The sequence below is a fragment of the Papilio polytes genome, unplaced genomic scaffold, assembly GCF_000836215.1.
Source record: "Papilio polytes unplaced genomic scaffold, Ppol_1.0 DF821400.1, whole genome shotgun sequence".
In the NCBI taxonomy this organism is placed as follows: Eukaryota; Metazoa; Arthropoda; class Insecta; order Lepidoptera; family Papilionidae; genus Papilio; species Papilio polytes.
The window spans coordinates 242,588-260,308 of record NW_013527804.1 but is presented as its reverse complement, the minus strand read 5'-3'; the positions used below and the strand labels follow the sequence as shown (position 1 = coordinate 260,308).

General features: G+C 32.3%; 1 protein-coding gene across 7 annotated transcripts in view; it reads right to left on the bottom strand.

Annotated features, from left to right (window-relative positions):
* LOC106108902 (hemicentin-1) overlaps window positions 1-17,721 on the bottom strand; it is a 329,995-nt gene that overhangs the window by 111,097 nt on the left and 201,177 nt on the right. The gene's annotated exons all lie outside the window — the stretch shown is intronic.

The following is a 17,721-nucleotide window of genomic DNA, read 5'->3' as shown; positions in this document are numbered from 1 at the left end:
TCACGAAGGACGCAGATTAATGTTATCGGGATTCGTTCGCGTCTGAGTATTTACTATTTAAAAATATAAACCCACAAGTATACGTCTTTCTGATTGTTTTTATCCCAGTCTATGTTGGGCACAGGTGGATATTTTCTTTTCTAGCAAGGAACTTAAAGTACAAAGTGTCTTTTACACTCTATACTGATATTATATGGGAAACATTTGTATTTTTGTATGTATTGAAATAACTCAAAAACTATTGAATATATTTCGAAAACTTTTTTACCATTAGAGAGCTACGTTATCGCTGAATAAAATAGACTACATTTTTTGCTAGCTGTTGCTAAAAAACTCTATATTACTCACAGATAAATTACATTTGTAACGGTGAAAGAATGTTTAAAATAGGCCAAGTAGTTATTGATTTATTTCAATACATAAAATAATGAGACTTTGGCTGTATTCTACAATAACGGGAAACGTAATATGACAGAGACAATAAAACATATGAGACGATTATAGGTATTTAATAAGGCAGGTAAACCAAGGTAAGCTGGGACGGATCACTAGTTAAAAATATAGAGATAAAATAATAGTACAGGTACATTATACTTTGTGTTTTATGAGGACAGTTAAACTGAAGCAGTAAAACGAATTCAGTCTAGTGTGTAGGCAGCCTTAACACTTTAGGGTAGTAGAATAGTGCAAGCTCACTCCAATCTCATTACCAATTTCACGACGTAAATAAGAAAAGTCCTTTGTTTTGATTTAACACGGCCGCTGCCGCTGTTTGGCCGTTTTGTTGGCTGAATAACATTCAGTTTTGTTAATTGCTTTGGCAAAGGTTTGCGGTTTTAATGAGGAAATTTGTTTTAGACGCAATTATAAATACGTTTGCTGTTTGTTTGTGCGGCCGTAATGTAATGTGCGACTTGGCGATGTGCCATTCATAGGCCTTTTCTTTGGTAAAAAGTTGGTACTAATTTATTTTAACTATGTTGAGAATAAAGGCGGTAAACATGCTAGTAATATTATACAGTTGATGATATGCCGGTAAGATACGAAATGAGTATATTAGAGGAAGTTTGAGAGTAGCCCCAGTGGTGGAGAAGGTAAGAAATAAAAGGTTGGCATGGTATGGGCGTGTTATGAGGAGAGATGAATCGAATGTTATAAGGAGAACGCTAGTTATGAGTGTGGAGGTACACCGGTAGACGTAGACCTAGAAAGAGATTGATGGATTGTTTGAAAGGTGACATGATCAAGAAGGGAGTGATCATTGTGATGACGTATGGTAGAGTTATGCGCAGGACAAAAGTCTGTTGCGCCGCTACGGGAGTAGGATAAGGAGAAAGATGATGACTTGATGATATGACCTCAATCTCTCAAACCCTCAAACAACATATCTAACAAAATCAAATAGCGATCTAACTACTTAAACGACAGGTTCTGGCATGCCAGTGAACAAATGCGTGTATTTGACACGTGCCAGTGGCTTGTATGCAAATGTGGAAACATTAAAACGACCTTCATCTTTTTATTTATTTTCAAGGAAAACAACAGATATTTATTATAAAGCATTGGTAATTAAATTGTAGAGCCAATGATAGGTCCTTATTGATAGAAATATTGTAAAAAATATTAATGCGCGAATGAATAATAGAACAGAATGTTAAACAGCACAATAAAATACATAATACAAAATACGAAATTGCAATTAAAAAGAAAAACTTAATTTAGATTAGTTTAGTTACATTATGATCTTTTTCTAATGAAAAAGTTTCTATAGAAAACTAGCCTTACGTAATATTCCTATATTGACTAGTATAAAATCTTATATCAAATACGAATCTTCAACCGGCAGCTAGTTTATACAGCGTTATTGAAATTACGATTCCCGGACGCTGTTTCTGACATCTCAAATTGTTTGTCACAATTCACCTCAGGGAATAAAAGGTTACCAAAGCTTCAATATTACGTAAAGAAATTAATTTCCATCGTATTCGTACGTAGTAATTAATCTTGTTCGCAAATAAAAAAAGAAACATTAAAAATGGGTGAAATAAAAACTGCATTTCCTGTAAGCATCTATTAATTTTTCGAAGTCGATCCAAACAATTCACTTCGCAATTTTTAATTATTGAATGTCCCAGCAAATAGTGCTGGGGTTTCTTTTTGTTTCACACTGCGGACGTTTTCTCTATGCGGCAGCTTGCAACAGAGAAAGAAAATACTAAATTACTTACAATTCTCTACATTACATTTCAATTTCGAAATGTCCAACTAGAGTTTCATATTATACTTTTAAATAGAGATCAAAGCTTTCTTAATAATTCATTCAATTTCTTTTATGTTAGGCTTTTAAAGAATCACGCTAAGAGATGTATTTTAAAACAAGAAAGTATTAAGACTGAATATGGATATAAAGGCCAAGAAACAGCAGAAAATAAGGATGGATTCTGTAAAAGATATGCTGATGTATGAAAGTACATACTATAGCTACACTTAAACAAGGGCAGGTTGACAAAAGTCGCTTGTATAGGTAGATATTAAAGCGCCTATCGCTTAATAAATCGACTCTAAAGATTATAGAAACTTGTTTATTTTGTTTATTTACTAATTGATAAATCTATATGAAAAGTTCCATTAAAATAGGGCTCTGTTACTAAAACGTCGCGAAACCTAATAAATATGAAGTCTAATCGTTCATCTTATCAAACTTAAGTCAGAAGAAAAAAATGACATCGGAGCAGAAACTTTGGTCTGTAAGAAAACAAAACAACAGAACAACGAGGCTTGTCCTAGATAGAGATGGCGGTTACTGGGTTGAACTGTGCCGTCTAACGATTTAGGGTTCCGTATACGAAAATTTATTTATTTGATTGAAAAAAAAAATCCAACTGCCGCACTTAGAATCATTTAAGGAATACTTTTAGAGATTCAGATTAATATATATTCTTTTTTTGTTTAAGTAATGATTAAGCGACATTGAAGGCTGACAGGTTTTATTTGGAATATCTTATTAAAATTAAAAAATTACGCAAAACATGCCTAAAAATACTAAATGTAAGAGGTATCTATCGTATAGTTTTAAATCGCTGATATGTCTTCCATTTGAAATAACATCTACGGAACCTAACAAAGATTTGTACATTTCGGTCTTGTCAGTTTTAATACAAAACAGCTAGCCTTGGGGCTTGTCTCGGGCCCCTTAGTTACGTGTAACGGAGTAACTTGTGAACAACAAAGAAATTATTTATGTTACCTGCAGTATTGTTGTCTAACTAACACGATGCCTCTTACATTTAAAGCGGTTTTCTAGTAAATAAAATAAGGGCGTAGATAGACTACTACTAACAATTATCTTGTTCATAGAAAAAGAATATAATAATTGTAATTTAAAGGTAACTAGTTCAGTCGCTTGTATACGTCTCTCGGAATTCTTAAGTACCCCTTAATATATATTAACTGCAAATAAATCTTCACTAAGTGGTGAAATTTTTTTATTAAATCTAATGTTACTAACCAATAAACCAATGTGAATAGCAGCTGTACGTCTCCACTAAAGGACTGATAAAGTAACAATTTGCGTACTCTGAGTATGGGAGATAATGCGACAATAATAACTTTTTGTAAGATAAAGGGCAAACGAGTCGAAATACCGAGTTGATCAACGAGGTTTGTCGACATCCGCAATACCAGAGGAATTAACTACAGAGACCTTAAAGGAAATGGTAGGCTCGTTTATTGAAGAAACCTGAGTAGTACTGATATGGGAATACCGCAGACAATTCCATAATTTCTGTGCGAACTAATTAAATAACATAATTTCGTTATGGCATAGTCAGTATAACTCGACTAAATTGGAGAGTTCTTCAAACATAAGAACGTGTGTGCTTATGTCTCTCTTAACTTGTTTGCATTATCTCGTCTTACAAGCTCACTGTTTTTCGTGTTTACTTTTCATTAACAGCTTGTTTTATAATTCAAATATGTTTTTATACAAGTATTCGCACAGTGGAAACTTACACTAAACACGTTTACCTAGACCATAGGTATTCATAAAAATAAACACTATACTTCGATAGTTTTAAGTCTAGAATTCATAGAGCTATTTAGAAGTACTAAAGTAGTTCGTTTAATGATCGCTACGTACGGGACTATTAAAACTGGCTCACAATAAAGTCCCTGCAAAAACTACCCGGCCTCGTAAACAAACTTCCTATCACACCGTAACGAACATTTTAAATAACGCGCGAAAAATATCAAATATTACAATATTTATTTTTCATGTATTTTTAGTATAGTTGGAATTATTTTAAACACAGAAAGTAATAAAACATGTTTTATTACATTAGTCTGAAATATAACTGAACGTCGTTTCTTTTATATTCTTTAGTTTCCACTGCCAAAACAAGTATGAAAACATAATATAATAAATACATAACTCTCATAAAAAAAAAAACAGAAAAACGATATATTCATAGCGTTTTTTCAGATATAACTCAAAGTAAGCTTTGTTTTTTATTATTTTGTTAAATACTATTTGTTGCTCGCGACTTCACCCGGAGAAATTAAAAAAAAGTAAAAAATATAGCTCATGTTACTCTGGGATAATGTAGATTTCTAATTGTGAAAGATTTTTTTAAAAAAGCCCAGTAGTCTTTGAATTATTTCAATACATACAAGAATATTTACAGTGGTAGAGCCCGCTTTAACATCTTCGCACGAAGGGGCCGGCTCGCCCAGTGTAATACCACGACCACACAGAAAACAGGCGTGAAGTGGAAGCAATTCCGCGTTTCGCCTGATGAGTGTGGTGCCGGAGGCCTAACTTTCCCTTTCCAACCTTTTCTTAAGAGGAAATGATGGGAAGTAAAAGTGGAGTTGACGGAGGAGGTGAGGCATAGGAAGTGAAAATGTCCTCTTTATGTACGTCTTCTTCTTCGTCAATGAAAGATAGGCAACGCATCTGCAATTGCGGATGTCTATGGGCAGCGGTCGCTTTCCATTTCGGTGGATTCAGGCGGCCGCTTATTCGTTTGCCTTATATTATATACACCTTATATTATATAAAAAAAAATACAATCTTTATAATATCAGTATATAAAACTTTAATTACAATACGGTGTGATTGAGGAATGAAGCATCAAAACTCGGTGCGGAACAATAAAGAGGTCCGTAAAAAATCCTCAGCGGTAAATGAAGTTCGTCGTTAAACATCCTATTTCCTATAGCTTTTATATTATACGTGTCACATGAACTTTTAATATATCTTACTCTTAGTAATATTATAAATTAGCTTTCGCCCGCGACTCCGTTTGGGTGTGAAAAAACAAAAGGGAGTAGCTTATGTGTTCTTCCACACTATCCTCTACATCTATAACAAATTTCATCGAGATACGTTCAGCCGTTTAGGTTACAAACGGAGGGAATCGCAGGCAAAAGCTAATATCACAAAAATGGTTTATTTATTGTAATTCAAAAAATAAACTGGCAGAGTATCGGTTAACACCGTGAAGTTAATTCGATGTCTTCGCGATGGAACCGCAAATTAGTTAACGCGCTACGGATTTCGGTTAAATAATGTTTAACTGGTGCAGGAGATTCAACGTTAACCACTTTTCTAGTCTAGACTGATGTTTACTCACTGAGAATTATTAACTTAGAAAGCTCTGCAGTTGAAGATACTTTTTTTTACATAAATCTGACTTGAGATTATAAAATACAGAACTTAAAACGTGCAGTTTTTAAGTAAACAAAATAAATCTTTTACCTTTTTGCTCAAGTATACCGCAAGAAAGTATCAAATTGTTTCTTACAAATCTTACTACTATATATATAGAAGAACACAGGATACTTTCTTTTGTTTTTGTTAATTCCAAGTGGACGGAGACGGAGTCAAAACAAAGTATTAGTATATGTAAAAAGATAGTTGCAAAATCAACCTTAATACCCTTTATACAAGTCTTAATAAAGATACATGTAGATCGTTGAAAATGTATGTCATGACCCGTTAAATTGAATCTCACATTTCCCCGGATATTATAAAAAACAGATCCTTAGTGTGGGAAATTACAAGAATTTCACTTCACGAGGGTCCTAAAGGCTCGACAGAACCAAAACGTGGAGATTAAAGAGAGCAAAAAGTCAAGCAGTCAGCCTTAATAATCAAACTTGGGATAAAATAAGGGCCAAGGAAACAATCCTAAAACTCGGGCAGTGTGTTTGTAATGATATGTCCAAAGACAAGCGCGCACAGCGATTTTATAAGCGGAGCGTTTATACAATGATAAAAATTGTATATACTAATAAACTAATACACTAATTCGTAATCTATACTTCTACACTAATATAATAAAGAAGAAGTGTTTGGATTTTTGTATGCATTGTAATAACTCAAAAACTACTGGGCCGATTTTAAAAATTCTTTCACCGTTACAAAGGTAATTTCTGTGAGTAACATAGGCATGTCTTATTTTATTTTGAATTTCACAATATAAAATAAAACCATCATAAATATAAAATTTTAGGAACTACGTTTATTAATCAATATTAAATTTCAATCAGAGTTCATACATTAAAAGTGATCTAGGAATAAAACTCAACAAACTTTATTATGTGTGTTACTTAAGCAAATATACAGAAAAAAGCCAAACAAAACCTAAGGATAGACCTAATATTGATATTCCTAATTATCGTTTCACACACAATTTGTTAAGTCATAAACGTCAGTCAGTGTGGACCGACCCTAACGCCCTCTGGGAGATTTCACGCATCATTGGAGCGTAAATATGACTTCATTCTGCGGGTCCAGAGCTTTTTGGGCAAAAGTTGGTTTTGAATTATATCAAAAATAATGGCTAAAAATATATCTTAAGGTTACATTAATTCACTTTGTAATAATTACAAAAAGAAATGTTATATTTGCAAAGCTCCTTTTGTAATTCGTAAGTGATTGTTAGGTTTACAAGATGAAAGGGCATTTTGTGTTTAAAAGTCTCTGTAGCCGTTTAACGAGGCAAGTCAGAAAATTAATTTCGCTACCCATTGGTCGAATATTGTAAAGAATTGTTATAAGAACTGTATTCAAAACGTATTTATGACAAGTTTCCAACTTTATTTTATTACAATTGTAAATAAAATTTCATTATAATGGGTAGAAATTAACTTTTCAATGTACAATTTGAAGTACACTCAAGAGCAAAATACAAATAATTAGAATCGAATAATTATACTTTAGCTAACATCAAACAAAAATTATCGAATACTAATTTAATCATGTTAATTGCCTTTTAGACGACTTTGTCAATCGAAGGACTTCAATTAATGTTGATTATTGATGAAATTATTTCTCGAAGCCAACTTTAGTACTTGTTACCGTTTCGAGGGTAATGGCCGGATACTGAAACGACATTGTAATGTTAATGTTAAGACCACACTTAAGGTTAAATTATATTAATACTAGCTGTCCTCGTGCGGCTTCATCCGCATGAAATTATAAAAACTTTATTTCATTGTTTACGTTTGTCAAATTCTTAATTGCAAATGTCAAATTGACATGACATGATGACAACCTTGCTTCCTTGATGTTGGCAGCAACTTATGGTCTCTTTCCCACATTAGGGTTTTTATTCAAAATATTTACCTCCTAAGTATAATAAAGTTAAAATATATAGCCTAAAGCGTGACGTAAGTGTAGGGCTTTTTATTAAAAAAAAGAATTATTCAAAAATATGGAGTAATTGCTGACATCTTAGGCAACAAAGAAGTGTGTGTTTACGCTTTATTATAATAGTATAGATTACTTTTCACAAATGAGGCAAGGGATTGGTAAATACAGCAGTAGAATCTAGTGTAGGAGCCAAGGCTCTTTTGAAATGCATTTATTTATTTAAATTTTCACGTCTTTTATATTACTAGTGGGGCTTTGAATGTGTTAAAAATTCGTTTCAGTAGTTATTTTTTGCAGACCTTACATAGGGAAAATGTCAATTATTGACACAAAATTAAGTACAACTTAAATAAAACATTTACATAACATTTTAAATGTATTATTTAAGTAAATAATTAAGATAATATTAGACCCGTTTTCCGTTTATGAGTCGCGAGAGAAAATCTGATTAATTCTCTGTAATTAATGTAATTTACTTAATGACATCAAGGCTTCGTTTACATATAACCTTTGTGGTAGCAAATTATACCGCATTGCCGTTTATCTTGCTTACTTAATTGAATACTAAAAGATGTTATTTAAATACTGCCTATGTTGAAAACTTAACCAGACATAAGTCATTTCAATTTCAATGTATGTTTATTTTAGCAAAGTTTCTGTTCCAAATAACATCAAAACAATTAATCGAACATACTGTTAGTTAAACTACTTATTTATTAAGCATACTAGCTTTTGCCTGTGACTTTCTCCGCGAATTTACAAAAAAAAAACATAAGTATGCCTAATTACATCGAGATCGGTTCAGCCGTTTTAACTATTTTAACAAACATCTGGCCATCTAAACGTTTGCTTTTATAATGTTATTAAGATTAAAAAAGTTAATTAATTTATTCGTTTTTCATATCTGAAATTACCTGAATACCCATAATTAAAAGCATAAAACTTTAATTAAAGTCGACGCTAAGTGAAAACTCAGGTTACCATAAATTTACCGACCACACCTTTATGTGAGCTAATATTTTTCGTTTGAACAAAAATAAATTGCCATAAAACACTCGTTTATTGTAGGTTATGAATGATTCAGATATTAAACGATAGGAGTTATCGTAAGTCGTAAACAGACCCCTTTCGTGTATGTTTATGTCACCGGTCGATTGTCAACATTTTCAATTTAAATTCGGACTAGATTTTTAAACAGAAAACTGTAATTGAATTACATTTTTCTGACATATAAAACTTACATTTTTTAAGGTACTTAACACTATCAAGATCTGGTTTTGACACTTTTAAAACAATCGAAAAATAAAGACAAGAATAAGAGAAGTTCGTAATTCACTAACACTTAAAATTTTACTCAGTCAAGTTATAAAATGACGGAATTCCTAATTAATAGGCAACATGAATACAATATAACTTGCAACAAAGCTTAATTTCAGGTCTTGTGTGTTTATAACTTTATTGTGACGGCGTTTATGTTGCGGGATTTATGGACACTTTAAGTTAAACTTGCAATGTAGTGTTAAAAATGTTCTGTACATTTTAAATGCTAAGTAAAAGTATACTTATTTGCAAATAAATCATGCACACACGAATAATATTTTAAAGTGAAACTTAGAGAGTGGAATATCAATATTATTTTTTAAATACTTTTACTAAGGTCTAGTATTATCTATACTATTATAATAAAGCGTAAACACACACTTCATTAGTATTAGTAGAATAGTAGAATAGTTATTTTTTTAATAAAAAGCCCTACGCTTACGTCACGCTTTAGGCTATATGTTTTCACGCCATTAAACTTAGGGGGAAAATATATTGGATAAAAACCCTAATGTAGGAAAGAGGCCATAAGTTGCTGCCAACATCAAGGAAGCAATATTGTCAAGGTTGTCATCACCGTTAGAAAGGTAATTTATCTGTGAGTAATATAGGGTACATTTTTATTTTCTTTTTAATTTCACTTGGATAAAGTTCCGAGCAACAGCTCGTAATTGATAAAAATAGAATGGCAGGAAACATATTCAAGTGCACGTGTTCTTAACTACAAGGATATTTGTCCATTCAGTTGTAAGTGAGTAATTGTATTCATACTTGTATTTATTTAGTTTACTGTCGTAGTTTTCTGGTCCTTCGAGCAGGATATTCAGCAATATCACAAATTTGCTGTACATCATCCCTGCCATCAAAGTAAGACTACTTTATGCGTGTACTATTTGCAATAAAATAGGGACACGGAATGACGTCATAAAACGCTTCCACAGAGACCTTTGGCCAAACGTTAGGATGTTACCCAAGTTTATAGAAATTCTATTGTTATGTATTCAAAGACTTTAGAAAAGTTTTACCAAGTAAATTAACTGATATTCTCGTGTTTTCGTATTCAGTTAAAATAACACATTAATAATCAGACATTAGCAGTCTGAATTTAAAAAAGATTGGACATCATTTGTAAAGTTGTACTTATTTTTTTTTGCTCTCGAGTGTATTTTAAATAACACCTGTTTATCAATACGAACGAAGCCAGTTTGTTTTTCAATTCTGAAGAAAAAAAAACTTGCTTTATAAAATAACAAGATAATCTTTTTAATTATTCTAAGCACATTACTAGAGTCATAAAAACGTCATAAATTATTTTATCATTTATTTCATTACTGAGGAAGCAATTTTTAAAGATTCCACAAGCAAAGACGTTTATACAGCTTAACTGAAGATTAACCTCTTTCATGTGGCCATGAAAATAGCGAGACAAGAGCCAAAATTAAGAGAGAAATAATTTCATTACTGTTTTTAAACATTTTAACAAAAAATATTGGTAAATACTTAAGATTACTGAAAAATTGTAATTTTTTACAATTTAGTGCTGAAACAAATTGTATGATAAAAGGTCGCTAAAGTTTTTAGTAAGCGTATTTTGTCAAAAAAAAAAACAAAATAATTCCAATAACTTGAAGTAAACTAAAAAGATAACATCTCTATTAATAATTGTTGTCAACGCAACAATGTAAATACTAAAACAAAACTTGACAAAAAAATAATAAATCTTTCCTCACATTTCATGGCCCGACAAAATAAACAAGACGCCTTATACGGGGGATTATCTCCTTAAGAATTACGTTCGTGGCGTTTTTGTTGGAACACGTTTTTAAGCAAATACGTAGAATTTTCGTGGGGCCGCTAAATCCTCGCTCGAGTTGGGCGTCGCCACATTCCTTTATTTATGTGCACACTTGTCGCGTATTACTGCGGATCAGCATTTCTTGCACGGGTTTAGATAATTTTTTACTGAAAAAATATATTATTTCAACCAACACTGACCGAAACCTTTTCTTATAGCACACATTTTATTATTTCGCTTATGTTATGTTTATTACTATTTTGTTAAGAATAAACAAAATAACTACTTTGAAAATAATCAAATAAAATGTTAAAATTCAAAAATATAAGAAACATTCTTTTTTTTATAACTAAAACCATTCAATTTAAGAAAATGACGTCATATGTACTTTATTCTAAACTAAACATACTGTATATTTCGTTAATAATAAACCTATTTCAACAAATCCCTCTTATTTGATATATTCATAATGATCTTGATTCGTAACATCTGCGTGAGCGAAGTTACGTCATCAAACATTGTCAGATTGTGTGACGCGTCATTATGTAGATGACACCCCGAGGAGCATTCTGACGGGATAACGCCAAGGTAAGCCTTGCACGACTGAAACTCAACTATCGCATAACTATTTAGTTTCGCTTTGATTCTTATAAGCTTATATATAGATGCAAATACTACTGGATTTTTAGTTGTGCAACTAAATAGTTGATGGCGAAACAATCGACAATCGCACAGCTGTTGTGCGACAGACAAAGGTGTGCGCCCGCTCTAAGTATTATTAAAACAGTAGAACAATTTGCGTTTAACCAATTATGTTAGAATTACGAAATCCAATAAATCTCCAGATCGGAAACATCGAGAAACTGTCGCAGGAGTCGGTGGAAAAAATAAAATTTATTCCCTTTTATACCGCAAATAACCGTAAGAATAAAATGACGTTTGGTCCAAGAATATAAAAGAACGCGTTAAAAAACTAACAATTTAAGTAAACACCTTGTTAAATGACAGGCAATTTGTCTATTTGAAAATATCAATAAATCATAAGTTAAAATTTTCCAAAACAAATTGGATTTAAAATACACCCTTGCATTTACTTTAAAAAATAATTACTTGAAACCAATGATCGTAAAACTAAAAGATAACTAAATCCATTGTTGGGAAAATTATTTATTCTGTGGTCGATATTCAAAAGCTTATGTCTTGAAGCTTATCGTATCCCAAGACGAAGGATCGCGGCATAAATCAGACGGTGGAGAGTAGGCTCGGGGGCGCGGGGTGCGCGGGGAGTGTACTATGTAAATGCAAGGCTTAGGGTGTTGACATACTAGAGTAAATTTACAGTAATATAAATACAATTAAAATAATTTCATTTCACAAATATTGTAAAATACAGTTTTAATTGAACAAATAAATAACGTTATCTATGTTTTTAATTTTAATTGTAAAGTATTTCTCTTAGGGATTCTTAGATCTTTCTCGTTCATTGATAAATCTCTCTCTACACTAGTGGGCAGACACCTTTAATATTGGTTGGCGGATAAATTATGGTTCCGTTATCGCACCCTCTATTGTGAGACTGACACGAGTGGTTTTCTCCCCCGGTACAGTCGCGAACACAAGTACCTTGATACGCTAATGCTCGTAGCACGTAGACGTAGCATGTAGGCCCGTAACCGCGTAGATGAACTTAGTCAATACAGCTGAACTAAGTTGCTAACTTGTGTACTTTGAATTTGAATATGTGTAATTGATGAAGTACATATTCATTGAAAGCGAACGTGTTACATAAAAGGGTATAAAGAGTTTATAAATTGTTTATTTTATCAGTAAGTAGTTGATTGTTTTGTTAATTTTTTTTAATTTGGTATTTTATTAAATACTTTTCGACCTGATGAAATGATTATTGAGTTATTAAAATCTAAATTTGAAGTGAAATTTTATTTAAATTAAAATTTATTATCGCTTTCATAAATTTAATTTATTTAATACTTTATGTTTGCGACTGTACTGTAAGAGATAGTCGATTTGTTACCGCACGGGTGATTTAGACTACGGGGATTCGATTCCAGATCGTGTTCTAGTTTTTTTCTTTATATATTTCACGCAGCACAATAAAGATTTCCATTTACATACATGAGAGAACAATAAATAAGACGGAATATACACAAGACAATACATAGATATTAACTCTGTACCTATCTAGATACCTGACGGCCAAACTCTGAAACGAATCTTAAATACTTCGCTTCGTATGTGCCGCTTACAATCTGATAGTTAACATTTGAAAGCAATTTATAGTTTAACCTTGCCTTATCATTCGATACTGTTACATTTTTAATTGACTTTTCAGTATTCGGCCGTAAAATTTTGAGATTACCCTCCTGTTGTGTATGTTGGGTAGTATAGCTTGCTTCACTCTTCACTTATCTTTTAGATTAAAAGATTATTATATGCTATTTATAGTTCCTAATTTTGATAGTATATCGTTCTTATTTCTCTAATTAAGATAAATACTTTGTAATGTTACAAAACTGACTAATTTTGTACTTGTTAGTGGTCCATCAGTCATCTGTCACCGGAGTGGAATATATGTCAGTTACGCTGTTTTTATTGAGTTTTTTGATTTTTTCATACTTAGAGCACGCGCACTTCTTTGATTAATCTATCGTGAGATTGTCGATTGTTTCGCAAGTCAATTGTTTAGTTGCACAACTAAATTGAGTATTGTGCGAACCTCTATTTAACCAAAGGGCCACTAAACAGTTGTGCGATAGTTTAGTCAAATGTATGCGCTCTTAATCAATTTAATTTGAACGAAATTGTTATAATATATGTCGGCTTAGAGATTTATTACATTGAAAAAAAGTCACAAGTGTTCATCTACGAAAGCGGAAAATAAGAAAAAGATTATTGGGATAATCTTCTCAGAAGCTCAGAAAAATTGAAATCTATTGAAGGGATTGACTTAAATTTGTTAGATTATATTTGTTGCGAATGTTAAAGGTTGCGATTTCAGAGTTAAATACTTTTGAGATCTAGAAAGAGGATAATATAACAGATTTTGTTTCAAAGATCTATAAAATTACAATTATAAACATGACATTAAAAGAATGGTCAAAAATAAAATTTGAAATACGACTCTAAGTTTTTCTCTGTTCCTCAAGCCCCTGAAGGCGTCCATTAGAACGTCTCGTAACATTTGTTACAAGAACGACGACGTCGATAGAGTCCTCGAGCTATAAAATATTTTTATCGTCCCTCTCGTTCATTTTTACAAGTTCTAAGAACTATCGATATGTTACTACGATGTTAGGTTATAAAGATAAATTACTACGATAAAAATATAAAAGGTACATATAATTTTATGCTCTTTTACAATGCACCAATTTAATACTTACGACAGGATACTGAAAAAAACATTTATGGACAGTTTCCCAGTTATTTTTATACAATTTTTGATTCGATAATTTCATGAAATGCGTTTCGATAACTTAAGAAACCTAACATTTTTTTTTTTTTTTTTATAACATAAGGTGGCAAACGAGCAAGTGGCCACCTGAAACCGCCAAAATGGCGAAGCGACCGCTGCCCATAGACATCCGCAATTGCAGATGCGTTGCCTACCCTTATACGACGGAGGAGGAGACGCACATAAAGAGGATATTCCCACTTCCTATGCATCTCCTCCACCGTCAAATCCACTTCCTCTTCCCAACCTCTCCTTATAAGAAAAGGGTGGTAAAGAGAAAGGGACTTAAATTAGGCCTCCGGCACCACACTCATCAGACGAAACACGGAATTGCTTCCATTTCAAGCCTGTCTTCTGTGTGGTCGTGGTATTACACCTGGCGTGCCGGCCCATTCGTGCTTAGATGTTAAAGCGGGCACTACCACTATAAAATAAATATATATAAAAGTAATAGCGTCTTAGGGCCAGTTTTCCAGCCACTTTTAAACATTTGCTAGTGTTTCTTGTTCGATAACTTCTTAAAATAAGTTCCCAGACATAACTTGAGTTTCACTCCTCTAAAATTCAGTTTAACATAACACTAAGTAAAGATAAGTTAAATAGAAACTTCAGAAATCTAGCATAAAAGGAAAATGCCACGGTTAAACTCTAAATACCAAATGACGTCCGACAAATTGTAAGGGGCGCATATGAAGTAAGAATCGTTTCAGAATTAGACCGTTTAAGAAAGTTAATTTTTTCGCGGGTATGTCTTCGATAACCTCAACGTATATAAATGTTAGTGTTATATTTGAACTGCATATAAAACTGATTGAAATTTACTCATTTAAAAATGTTATTTTACATTTCTTTAATTTACAACCACATTCCATTCTCATGATTTTTGCATTTTTGTAAAAATTGCGTTTAAAAATTCCACATGAATTTATTGTCACTAATGATATGTCAACGGAAATGTGAGTAGTGCTCGTAAAAACTTTCCAACTGCCAACGACACGGCAACGACACGCCAACGGAACGACATATAAATTTGTTATTAATGCCCGCATCGCATGTTACAGTAAATCTGTTATAATTTTCACCTTAAATTTATGAGTAGGCCTGTTTCTACTATATTGCTGTTTGAAAATGTTGTCTTGTAATTTGAAAATATAAGTTTAAAGTATGTAAGAAACCTAAAAATACTTATTTGTGAAACTTACCTTTAGCTAGTTAATTCATTCGTGTTAAGTTGTCCTAAGTTTTTCGTAGTATAGCTTAAGTTACGTACTTCAGAAACGTATTTTATAAGGGTATCGAACTGAAACACTAACGAATTGTTAAATATAGCTGGGAAACCGACCATAATACGTCTAACCATATTCGTAGCTGCTAAGAATTTGTCAAGCCATCTATCTATTTCTAGTCCTACTTTTATCGATGTATTCCATACTGCATACATAATTTAAGTTAATCATTTCAATAAAAAACACAAGACTAAAAATAAAAACGAAGAATTTTAACATTTATTACAAAGTAAACTGTTCATTCTTATTTACGTAAGTTCACAATGTAACCTTCCACCGTCGGGGTCAAAACTAACTCGTGATAATCTCGCTCTCAACCAAAAACTTGCCAACAAAGAATGTACAACGTTATGTGTACACCACAAGAAATCCGCCACACATAGTTTCGAACTCACTGTACTATGAGTTCTCACTTGTAACTCGAATATTCGAGAATGTCATGAAAATAAAATTACAATATTTATATAAGGTTATAAAAATAAATTCATTAGAGAATTTTACTTAAATTATACTAAATAATTATAGGATTCAGAAATTGACAATTAGTGAAATTTTCCTTCGATATACGAGTATCCTTCTCTGTCTTAATAATATTATGAATGCCAAAGTTTGCATAGTTATCTAACAGCAGTTTAGGCTATAAACTCTAAAAAACAGATTTTTGAACGGCTCTCCATGAAATTCATCATAGATGTAGAGGATACTCCGGAACGCATAGACTATTTACTTTTGTTTTTTTTTTATTTACACGATTATATTACAGACGAAAGCTAGTATTGTATAAGTTATTTATCAAGTAAAAAGTATTATTACGAACATGTCCATGTGCACATATTTTTATTTATTCAAATTTTTATCATTAGTAGTTGACATCTACCATCTGTTATGATGAAATCGTAATTCGATTACAGTAACAAATGGTAGGGGTTTGGAAATACCACGAAGTTCAACTCAATCTTAAGTTCTGGCACGCTCCAAACTTTTTATAGTTAACCACGTGTGATAGCGGACTGCGAGCGTGGGCATTGTTGTTACAATTTACTGCAGCGTTACTCTGTAACGGAACTATGTAGTTTGATAGTCAGTTAACTATCTTTTGGTTCTGTAACTTATAGCCACAGATATTAAAATATATAGACAAGGCTGAACAAAATGTTTCCACCGGTACATTGTTTGCAAGGTCTATTAGTTCAAGTTGAGTCTCATCTCGTGTATTTATTGTCATGTAATAAATAATTATAATAAGCTTCATTCATCTTTTGTTATAAACTAAACAGTGTTAATACATTATGTAATGTATACTAATATTATAAAGTGGAAAGATTTGTATTTTTGTATGTATTTCAATAAGTAAAAAACTGGGCAGATTTTAAAAATTCTTTCACCTATTATAAGCTACTTTATCGCTGAGTAATAGACTGCGCTATTTTTAATTTTTAATTTTAAACCGAAGAAGTCGCGAGCAGCAGCTAGTGACATATATTGTTCACATGAATACAATTAATGGGATCTAAGGATCTACTAATAGATGGCGTTAGTAGTGACCATGTTAATGAGAATCTAGCAATAGATAGCGCTAGTTTTGATCATGTTAAAAATGTGCGAAGTGTAGTGTCAATTATGTTTCTACATATTTTTGAATCTCTTTGTTAGTAGTGAATAGATAATGAACAACCCTCACACGTATACAGTTGGTTAATTATTGTGATCTTTAAAGTTGTTTTCTGACTTACCTTTAGTTAATTTAGTATTACAACAAATAGTAAAACCAAACAATACAAGTTCATTTAGAAATATCGTTTCTGCACGGAAAAGGATACCTGTTCAGAATCTAAATGAGTGTTCGTTGTTGTTAAACAAGTTTAATATAACAAAAGCTTTAAGCTCACTAAGTCATCGCGAGCTAAAGCTTCGCGGGATCCCCGTTAAGCCTTAATACTTCGCAGGTTGGCGAAGTGTAGAGTACGTGATACGGTCTTACGTCACGTCGTCGTGTTGTAATGTCAAGTCCTCTCGCTCAATCGCGTCGCGCCACAAACTCGTCACGTTACCGTGTCGTTGCAGTTAAAAGTCTTTCAGGTGTAATGTACTGTTTACACAGTTTATAGACGCTTGCTGAAATATTCACAAGATTTTATAGCTGACGTCTTCAAGAAAACTTTGTTATTTTTACTCAGTTTTACGAGATATCGTC